Source organism: Lissotriton vulgaris, chromosome 3_1, assembly GCF_964263255.1.
Source record: "Lissotriton vulgaris chromosome 3_1, aLisVul1.2, whole genome shotgun sequence".
In the NCBI taxonomy this organism is placed as follows: domain Eukaryota; kingdom Metazoa; phylum Chordata; class Amphibia; order Caudata; family Salamandridae; genus Lissotriton; species Lissotriton vulgaris.
Genome location: NC_141689.1, coordinates 1,703,676,402 through 1,703,688,680, shown reverse-complemented (window position 1 = coordinate 1,703,688,680; position 12,279 = coordinate 1,703,676,402).

The window sequence follows — 12,279 nt, the reverse complement described above, 5'->3', positions numbered from 1 at the left end:
AGAGCTGCTGACATCATTGCCCCCGAACTACGATGAATCGTCAACCGCTCCTTTGATACCGCCTCCTTCACCGAAGACTGGAAACACACCGAGATCAACCCCCTCCTGAAAAGTCCCTCAGCAGACCTGACTGACCTCAAAAACTTCAGACCGATCTCCTTACTCTCGTACCCGGTGAAAGTTGTCGAAAAAGCTGACAATAGCCAGCTCGCCTCCTTCATAGATAAAAACAACATCCTCGACTCTTCCCAATCTGGTTTCAGGAAAAACAACAGCACCAAAACTGCCCTCCTCCCCATAACAGACGACATCCGCTCCCTTCTTGTCCGAGGAGATACTGTGGCCCTAATCCTCCTGGAGCTCTCTGCAGCTTTCAACACAGCCTCTCACCGCACCCTAGCCCGCAGACATCACGGCGCCGGAATCCGGAACAAGGCACTCAACTGGATCTCCTCATTCCTGTATGGCAGAATGCAGTGGGTCAGACTCCCACCCTCCATCTCGGATCCCACACTGACCACCTGCGGAGTTCTCCAAGGATCCTTCATCAGCCCCACCCTGTTCAACATCTACATGGCCCCGCTTGCACCCATCGTCAAATCCCACGGACTCAACATCGTATCTTTCAAAGACAATACCCAGATCATCCTCTCCCTATCCAATTAACTCAACATCTCCAAACACAACTTTCAAGAAGGAATAAAAGTAGTCACCAGTTGGATGAAGAACAGCTGCCTCCAACTAAACGCAGACAAAACTGAAGTTCTCATCATGTGCCCACACCTCAATGCCTAGGACAACACCTGGTGGCACCCCACCCTCGGAACCCACCCCTCCCTCACTAACCACACACACAACTTCAGAATCATCCTGGACCCCACACTCAAAATGGACCGCCAAATCAACGCAGTCTCTTCCTCCTGTTTCCCCATCCTCCATCACCTAAAAACGACTTTCAACTGGATTCCTCTTGAGCACAGAAAAACCATCACCCGCCCCATCATTACCAGCAGACTGGACTACGGCAACACACTCTATGCCGGAATCAACAAGAACCTCACTGCAAACTCCAGAACGCCTCCGCCAGGCTAGTCCACAACCTACTCCACCACAGCTACATCACCCAACACCTGTGGACACTACATTGGCTCCCTGTTGAGAAGAGGATCACCTAAATCTTCTCACCCACACCCACAAAGCATCCACAACACCGGACCTGCCTACCTGAACCACCGCCTGTCGATCCACACACCACAACGATCCCTCTGCTCTGCCCTTGCTACTGTGCCGTGCATCATAAAGATCAGAACAGGAGATCGTTCCTTCTCCTTCCTCGCAGCCAAGTCATGGAACACCCTCCTTCTCCACCTACGACAGACACCATCACTCTGCAAGTTCACGGAAGACCTCAAGACCTGGCTCTTTGACAAATCGCTGTGTTCTTACTGGAGCTGCGCCCCCACAGCGCCTTGAGACCCTTGCAGGTAAGTAGTTGCGCTTAACAAACCCCTGATTGATTGATTGAAATCTGCTGGTGTGTGAATGCAGGGAAAGACTGGTCGGCCTTTTAAGGGGCTAAAATGAGAACTGCAGGCTTGCAGACCCCTTCATGGTCGCAGGCAGACCTCATCTGTCTGGAATGCTGACTACGCTAGATGGGACATGCTGGAGCATTAAGAGACATGGGGAGCATCAAGGTGAAGGTAAGGGTACTGTCTTCATTCAAGGTGTCTTCTCATATCTGCATCTAATCACCCCCATACTTCCTCCTCCTTAATCTTGAAAAGGCCAGCTAAGGAATTTGTAGTTGCTCAAAGTGTAATACTCAAAAAACCGGATGGGACTTTTGACCTTTTCTTTAAGAACAAAAATAAAAGTGACTGCCTTTGATAAAGGGGACCAGTTATGGTGATCTTGAGGTTAGAGATGCTGTTGGACTCACCTGGCACCTTAGTCAATTTGTTCCACCTCAATATTCGCTCCCTCAGATCTCCGATGTGAAATGAAAAGTATCAGCAACAACTGTGGTTCATTTCAGGCCTACAAGGAGCGTCATTGAATGAGTTGCTCTTTATTTACAGGACAATATCCTAAACTTGGAAGCACCATACTGGGAGAATGTCACTCATGCATAGCACCATAAACATGGTGAAATCGAAGAAAAATCAAGAGCATGGCCAGACTGCCCTCGCTGACAGTGTCTCAGCAGCGGAATTTGTAGTGGGGATCTAGTCCACAGGACTGAATGCCACAACATCCTTTCTTGAGTCTTCTGAGAAACCAGATTCAATCTTGATAGCAATCAATTAAACAAGGAATGCACTCATCAGTAAAATAGACTATGTAGTTAATAACCAAGGCCTACGTCTTGCTAAACAGAGGAAGTCCGCTGAGCGGGTTACCAAAACTGATTCTCAGCTATCTATATTGGCTCCTGACCTGGAAATGAAATCTCAATTTAAAAATAAGATGAAAAAGATAAGGTACATCAACAGAAGATGCTGAACACCAGACAGAAAGGTGCATAGGAACCAGGGTAAAGGCTTTGGTCTGTTGTAGTAATTCTAATGAATTACAGTGACCAAGCTCTGCTTCTACAAAGTGCCTGCTGTCATGGCCCCTTTGCAATGGAAAACACCAAAGTACTGTTTTTCCCTGGATTTCATAGCAGCCATTCAGAAGTAAAATGTCTAATTTTGAATGTATGTGGAAGAAGGGTAATTAGGAACTGGTTTGAAAAGAAGGGCAGAGGCGGACAATTGACAGCAGAGAACAAGATGTGTGATACAAAATTGTGACTTTTATTTTATTCAAATATTATTTTAGTAAAAAAACATCATTAAGTTATTATGAGTATTTGTCATGTGCATATCTCCACTATACATGTGACTTTTCAATCTACATATATACACATATTCTTACAACCTATATACATTTTAGAGTAGTTCATTTATGCTAAGGGGTGGAGAAGAAAATTGTTTCAGCACACTATACATAAAAACATGGCTAGGTATGACATCTACGCGCGTTTCGGCTGAGGGCCTTCATCAGGGAGCCATGTGAGTATCCAAATGGACCTATACATATGGAAAAATATAAACAATAATAGTGTTTGTCAATGTCCTTGAAATGCCCTGAAATTTCTTTGAAGCCAATACTACAGAAGAAGAAAACTCCACTAATCTATCAGGTCTAAAACCAGCATCTACCAGCATCTACCTTTCTACCCACCCTAGAACAAGTAGCGCCGGAAATCGCTACATTTGAGCACGTAGTGTATAACAAACTTACAGCGGCCACTAAATATATACCCCCTCCCAGCTACAACATCTCTTATGAGGAACATCAAGCACTCGCAGAACTAAAAACAGACAAAGACATTACAATCAAATGTTGCGATAAAGGAGGAGGTATAGTGGTAATAGACACTAACCAATACATATTGAACATGGAGAAGCTATTGCATAACACCGACCACTATATCCCAGTACGAAAAGACCCCACTAAACGAGTCCAATCGGCGATTCTGTCTTTAACAACTAAGGCCCTTGATGATAATGTGATCTGTGAAAAGGAGTGGCAATTTCTCAATGTTCGCCAACCTAAAATGGCAGCAATATATGGAGTCCCAAAAATACACAAAAACAGTCATGACCCACCATACAGACCCATAGTCTCCACCATTGGATCCATTACCGAACCCCTATCAAAATACATTGATACCATCCTAAGGCCCCATATACCTAAAACTCCGTCCCATGTCAAGGACACGAGAGATATCATCAATATCGTAGAATCTCTGACTTTTAACCCTGATAGGCAGTGGCTAGCAACTATGGACATAGAGGCTCTTTACTCAAATATTCCGCAACCAGGAGCCATCCAAGCTGTCTCCTGGTTCATTGACACGTATCAAATTGATTGTCCAAAAAATTTCATCCTGGACTGCTTAAAAATAGTTCTATCAGAGAATACCTTTGACTTTAATGGCTCCCTCTACCAACAAACCATGGGCGTCAGCATGGGTGCTTCATGCGCACCCACTGTAGCCAATATCTATATGGCCCAATTTGAGTCAAAATTCATTTACAATGAAATTGCCCCCTTTAGCGAGTCGATTTCATCATGGGCTCGCTATATAGATGATATTTTTTTCATCTGGACGTCAGAAACAGAACCCCTATCCACATTTGTGTCATGGCTCAACTTATGTGACAAAAACATGCACTTTACTGTCACATCTAGCCAAACATGTGTTGAGTTCCTAGACATCAACATCATCAGTAAGAACAACCGCCTCAGTGTAGACCTGTATGTGAAGCCGACCGCTCGCAACATGTTACTGCACTACACCAGTTACCACCCTAAAACACAAAAGTCTAGTATACCTTTCAGTCAGTTCCTCCGGGTCCGAAGGAACTGCTCTTCAGTCACAGATTTTGACAGAAGAGCAACTGAAATGAAACTCAAATTCATATCTCGTGGATATCCCAAACGTCTCGTACGTGAGTCATATAAAAGAGCGAGGTTCTTTGACAGACAGCACTTATTGACACCCCAAATCAAAGAACTACAATCCAAAATGGTCTTTGTGACCAGACACTCTACCATGAATGCGAAGCTCCAACACATTATATTCTCCAATTGGCACATCCTGAACGCCACAAAACCCAAAGAAAGCCAACTTCCCAAGCCAATGTTTGCCTATAGGAAAAACAAAAACCTAAAAGATCTGGTAGTAAGGTCAAGAATGGAACCTAATAAAACATCTTCCACTCAAAGAACGCTCCCTGACTTAAGCCCAGTAATAGGCAACTATAAGTGCCTGGATTGTGCTGCCTGTGAATTTGCAATAGAAACCAAAGAGCTAAATTTTAATAACTGTAACATTAGCTCCCGAACTTTGACCAACTGCAAAACCACTAATGTGGTCTATCTCCTACTCTGCCCATGCAACAATGGCTATGTAGGCGAAACAGCACGGATGATGTCCACGCGCCTTTCAGAACACAGATCAGCCATCCGCACAGGTAAAACACAGGCCCCCTTAGTCAAACACTACCAAGAAGCCAAACATACCCCCAACGATATTCGTTGGTTTATCTTGGAGAAAATCCATAAAACGTCTGGCCCACTTAGTACTCAGGTGCGCAAATGTCGCGAAGTATACTGGATTTTTACCTTAGACACCTACCAAAAGGGCATGAATAATGAAATTCCATGGGACCAAGTATTGAAATACAACTATGGTTAAATGACCCACAGTCCCATTAGCCCGGACATGCATTGACTTTCACCCCAACTTACAAATCTCTTGTTTCTGCTCAATCTTTGCCCCTCTCCTCCAGTACATCAATACTAATCCCCCTTGTAGATCTGAACAAACGCATAAGAATTACAATTACCATCCCCTTCACCTTTCCAATATGTCCGCCAATTTTCGGCAGCATTAGAGGACACTTTGCAAAATAGTCCGTCATCGATTTCGAGGCTACTCTAGACGCGCCAACCCTTGAAATCGATCGCACGGGTTTATATACGACCGGCGCCTTCTATTCCGTTCAATCCTTGACCCCATCGAGATAGATGCCAGCAGACCCCACTATCGGAATGCAAACAAGAGACAACGCTTAGGTAAGCACTGACGGCACAGGTCCACGATTTATTAAATAGCGTTCACACACGCTACCCCAAACGCAGCTTCATAATAACCGCTAGCTTTGTATCTCCATTTCTTAGCTGCGCAGATTGTCCCCGCACCGCCGCCTAGATGACGGTAAACTAAACCCTAGAAGTTTACAGACCCCCAGTGAGGATGTAATGGACGCGGCTTAAAGGTAACTAGTTTCAAATATACACCCGTTTTTTACCGCTGTTTTTGAACAATACGCCGTTATAATGCGCTGTTCATATCCCTTCTGGCACACAGACTGTCAGCGCCATTAGAAGTACACAGACCCCCAATTACAAACTACAGTGGACGCAGTTCAAAGGTAATTAGATATAAACAAATAATTGTTTAACACCACTGTTGTCAATACCTTTGTTATAAATAGTACGCCGTCCTTAAACGCTGTCACCCCTTTTATTTCTTGTGACGTATAGATTGTCAATACAACAAGAAACGTCCAAAAGACTCCAACCTAGGGAATCTATGAGCCCATTTTGCAGGTATTCAATGCGCCTTTATAATCTTACCTGACAGCACACACGCACCCCTCCTCCCTCGAGTAAATATAACTAACAATTATCACGAAATGTCTCCTAATATTTAGGTTACCGGCGCAACATCTCTTGTACGCCCGGAATAAGCATACCCTGTAATGTCACATGACCATCTCCACAGGTAATAATGTCACGCTGTTCCACCCTTTGAACCCTTAAAATACCAATATGACTCATATAAATCGTCCCCATGTTCTTTCTTCAACAGCCCAATAATATTGAAGCGTTCACCGAATTTAACAAAAGGTCCACGGAATTGAACAAACAAAAAAGGTATCAGTCTTTTATGTAATCCTCCTGATCCACCTTTATGTATTTCTATCTTATTAAATTAATGAGCTTTACCCTCCAACCATGTTTGTTTGCAGCCCCCAAGCTTCAAACACAAAGCATTCCGTAGTTCCATCATATCTCTACCATTTCCCTCGTTGTGAAAATCGGCCCCATCCATTTACTCAGGTACAAACATGCCTTTTTACATGCTCCTAACTTGCCTTTCCTAACCTTCCCCCCCCCCCCTCTTTTTTTTCCCCCTTTCTCCCATCTCTCTCTCCCCCTTTTTTCCCCCCACCTTCATCCTGCCTGCACACGGTTAGCGCACTGTATCTTCTGTGTAAAGGGGTATTTTAGAACTTAGAAAGTTGTCTGTATAACCACCCCATGTGTCCGTCCCTATCTCATAGCCCCCGTACTGTAGCCTCCTATTACAAAGAGACCAGAACTGCATTAGCATAAATGAGTACCCAATTGTATATAATTGTAAATACTAGGACAGGTTTGAGACTCTTTATAGACATTACTGTAAAGCTGCATATCACTGTATAAATGTACCATATGATATTTTCTCTATATTTTAACATGTAAATATTTCAGGGCATTTCAAGGACATTGACAAACACTATTATTGTTTATATTTTTCCATATGTATAGGTCCATTTGGATACTCACATGGCTCCCTGATGAAGGCCCTCAGCCGAAACGCGCGTAGATGTCATACCTAGCCATGTTTTTATGTATAGTGTGCTGAAACAATTTTCTTCTCCACCCCTTAGCATAAATGAACTACTCTAAAATGTATATAGGTTGTAAGAATATGTGTATATATGTAGATTGAAAAGTCACATGTATAGTGGAGATATGCACATGACAAATACTCATAATAACTTAATGATGTTTTTTTACTAAAATAATCTTTGAATAAAATAAAAGTCACAATTTTGTATCACACATCTTGTTCTCTGCTGTCAATTGTCCGCCTCTGCCCTTCTTTTCAAACCAGTTCCTAATTACCCTTCTTCCACATACTATACCTATCCCGAATTAGGAACTCTAGTCGGGGATACCCCTTTTTTCTCACATAAAATGCCTAATTTTGAGCCATAAATCTCAAACTCAATAAACTAGGGGGCATATGTACCAGGACTGGCGATATCTACAGCTAACGCTAGTCAGCGGCAGTTTTCTTACTGCTGTGTACCGCTGAAAACTATTGCCTTGTTAGCGACGTATTCACAAGACGTCGCCACATGGCAATAGCTTCAGGAATCAGCGGTGAAAACTACTGGTAACATTAGAGTGATGGCGATAGGAATTCCGGCGTTACCTGGCAAAAACAAACAAAAGTCCCATTAGCGGCATACAAACGCACGTTAGTCAGCCCAACGTGAGTTTCTTTTTACTCTATGGCCAAAAATAGCCTATCAGTCGTCCTCCAATGAAATATAGGCAAAAAACAATGGAATTCAGAATGGAGAAGCCAGGGCCAAGTGCAGCACAAATCAACAACCCCCTCAAGCCCCCCTACATCCAAGATTACCAGCCGGAGTCCCAGGGGAAGATGAAATGTAGGGCTACATCCATAAAAAGAGGTGCATCAGGGTGCAACACGAGTAATGCATTACTTCTCATTGCGCACTCTTCGCAACACCATGGCATTCAAAACCTTGAAATCACAGACAGTCCCTGGGTCTCAGGGTCCTCGCTGGTCCTGCATCTGGAGCCTGGATGCTTCGCGGGGCCTGCGTCTGGTGCCTGGAGTGGGACGTGGAGATGCTGTGGAGTCGATGAGCCATGGCGGTAGACATTGACGCCTGCTGATCACCCTTACCTGGTGGTGAAGTCTGGAAGGGTGCATAGAGACACGTTGCTGACCTGTGTGAGAAAACTGACTTGAGCCCCTTGGAGCTGTGAATGGTAGAGGCGCTCCTGCGCACCAATGTAGGGAGGTCTGCATTGCATATTGCGATCCACCACTACACCGTGGTGCACAGAGGGGATTGCAAATGGTGGACGGCGCCTCTATGTATCACAAGCCGAATGAATTTGCTCTGGTCGGACGCTGCTGTCAGTGAGGCCCCTGAGCTGCGCCGAACTTGTGTGGCAGGAGTGCTGTAAATTTACGCCTAAGGGGGCCTCGATGCATCACCGGCTTCGGGAGGTTCCCCAGTGGACTTGGCGGCGACTGCTGTACCCAGGCATGTGAAATCCCACCTGGCTGAGGTTCCTGCTGTTTCCACCTTTTCTGTGTTCTTACTGTGAGCAGGAACTTATGCCTCCTTCCTCCTCGCTGAGAGGGTATTTCCTGTTTAATTGCTAGGTGGAAACCGATGGGAGGGAGGCAGTATCTAAGTCCCTCCCATCTGCTGAGCCGGTGCTTGGCTTTATAGCATGTATCCTTGTTCCAGGCCCCTCCCCGGGACCCTTCCTTTATTCCCGGATTACCTTCCCTACAACCTTCTACTTCTTTGTCCCCCTTGAGAGTATCACGCTCAGCTAAGGCTTCCTCTCGGCTCACTGCTTCGAGGGATACGGAGAATTCTGCATCCTGAGAGCTCGAATTCCCGAGCCCTTTTTTTCCCGGGAATTGAAATCCACGCGGCAGGAGCCGCTCTCAGATTAACCACAGTCGTGGCCGTTGCTGCTTGCAGAGCTAGGGCAGCTGAAGCCGTTTAAGGTAATTATCGCGGCAAGAGCTGCTGTTTTGATATTAACGAACACGGCAGTAGCCGCGAGAGAGAGTTAACGCGGTCCTAGCAGCTGCCGCTACATTCATAAGCAGAGCGGACATCATTTTTTTACCTCGTCCTGCTAAAAGCTGCAAGTGAGACTGTTTTGCCATCCGCGGACATTCAGCGGGGGTACAAACGCAATTGGCCTATGTAGTCTCGAGGAAGAGACTTTGTGACTGAGTATTCCCTTACCAAGGATTACTAAGGGAGTTAAAACTATATATAGCGTTTTAACATTATTATTTCACCTTTCTGTTCTTTACTGTTATACCCTGGGTGAGAAATCATCCCCTTTGGCCTTGAGAGACCTTAAATCAAAATAAAAGGAAACGCAGTTCTCCGGTGGAGACAGCAAGCTTGGTAAAGATACAACTAGGCTTTTTCTAAAGAGGAGCACAGCAGGAGCCGGCAGCACCGCCTCCAACACTACTTCTGTTACTACTATCCTTTTCTAGAGTTGTTTTCGAGGCGCACGGCCGGAGCCGGCAGCACCGCCTCCATCTCTTCAAGTGATTATTCCTTTTCTGTTCTGGGATCCTTTAGAGGCGCACAGCAGGAGCCGGCTGCATCGCCTCCCTCGTTCCAGCGGTACACCGGACAATAGGTGGGGATTCCTATTGCTAGTCCAGTGAGGGAGTCTCCTAGGCTATTGTTTTCCCCTCATCCAAGGCGTGACGAACTTCCTTCGAGGGTAAGAGAAAGACCTGTTTTCAGCGTACCATATAGTGCAGGATAATGTTCTAAGAAATCACTGCAAACAGATACTGTGCATTAAGGATGTTGGGTTTTGTTGTTTTCTCCAGGACCGGCTAATTAGCACTCCCCTAACGCCCTGAACATCCTGTTATCCCTTGGAACACCGTTCCCTCCGCAACTTCCTACCTTGAGTTATCCTTCCCTACAGAAAACACCTCTCTTCCTTGAGGCGTACTCTCCCCCTTCCCCTGGAGAGCAATCGCCCTATCAGTTCTTGACCTGTGTGGAGGATTGCTTTGTGGCGGAGAGGGAGGCTCTCATTGTTCCTGCAGTACCTGGTATTCAGGTGAGTGAGGTTGGAACACCTGCTGGCTGAGTCACAGATTTGGAGAGAGTGCAGCTGATTGCACCACGGTGTCAATGTCCAGGTAAGGAGAAGGTGGGACATGTAGTAGAGAAGGACCAGTGGCGGCTCATCCGCAATGATCGAAGATCATTACCCCACTGCTTTCAAGCAGACTCAGGAGAGCAAGAGCAATGGAGACACAGGACCCTGCCTCGAGGTAAGAGGTCTTTCATTTAAACATTTACAACACCCGCTCACACCTCCTCCACACCACCACCCCATCCAGTGTCCTTTCCAGCGTTTCACATCTCCCAGCTGTCCAGTCCCCCCGCAGCACTTCTCTATGGTGGGCGCTGTGCGCCCATGCGCAGTGGGCGTATCACTGGTGTGCCAAAGGTAGATATGACATTACAATGCATACCATTACATTGCATTCCATTACAATGCATGCTAATACTACGCATATTGCAACAGTAGGGAAAGTTCTGGATAGCGGAGATGAAAACATCACTATTCCCACTTCAGCGAGTGCAACCCTAAAACTAACCCTTGCATCCCAAAACACACCCTGGACCCCAACATTCTACTTTGACCCCACCCAAAACACACCCTGGTCCCTCAAATTTATACTTGACCCCAAAAGACACCCCAAATTTCATATTTTACCCCATAATATACCCCAAATTTCATCTCTGACCCCTGAAGCCCATACCAACCATAAAACTTAAAAGACACCATTACTAATCTCACAATGCGTTAGAATGGAATGTGATGAAAAGGCACCTGCATTGTTGTAGTTGGATTGTAAAGGCATTACGATGTAATGCCTGCGTTGTAATGGACATCTCCTGTGCCAAAGGCAAGCCATAGGCAAGCCCGTCTGCGTCCGTCTGCCCCTGGACCGCTCTCAGCACCAAGGCCCCTTCCTTACAGACACTCCACCGCTATGATGCCAGCACCTTCCTCGCCATCAGCCCTGGACGCCGCATCACCTGCCAGGACCAACCTCTGCTCTGGACCGGACATCGCCATTGCCATCACTGATGGCTAATAAATCAACCACAAGGACCACCCCGACTGTCCAGGAGGAGGCATTGCCATCATCTACAGAAGCACACCCTCACTGACCACACACTCTAATGAACCAATTGTGACCATGGAACACCTCAACTTCCAGATCTGGACCAACCCCACCCTCATCCTCTGCTACACCATCATCTGCATGTCCATTCTCTGATACCACTGTAGACCTCATTGCTCCCCAGGCTCTCCCATCCACCGACGACATCCTACTCGGTGAACTCTACTTCCACCTGGACAACCCTAGTGACCAGAACACCACCCATTCATGGGGAAGCTCGCCAACATCAGGCTCAAGCAGCTAGTCACCGCAGCAAGCCACACAGCAGGACACATGGTGGAGAACGTCTCCTCCGCCAGAGGGAACTTCAACTGCAGCCACACCACCGGACTCTCTGGGACCGACCATCATTGAATAAATTACATCTTCACCATACATTACCACCATCATCACCCCCCCCCCGGCAGCTGAATCAAGGCCACTTCTCGTCAACTCCCTCAGCTCCACCACTCCCCCAACGCTTACAGGCGCTAACACCGCAGTGCGGAACTGCCACCGATGGATCTCCGCTGACACCCTGGCACCCCCAAGAAAAGACCAGGCAAAATCTAGCATCACGTTGCGCCCTATTTGCAAAGTGACACTGGTAGGCAAATGTGTGACCTTGTGAAGTCCTGCTCCACATCATACCTGCATCAGGTATGTTGTATGCAGGGTGTGCATTTCCACGCGTCAAGGTCTTATAGGATGGTACAGTGAAAGCCAGCATATTTCACTGCAACAATTGTAGGATGGCATTGCGTCAGTAAATTACGCCTGCCTGATGGAAGGTGTATGGGTGATGCAGTGCCAAATGGATAGGCTGGCCCTATGCATTGCTGGAGTTGTGTCATGCTTGTGACACAACTGCAGCACTGCGTACC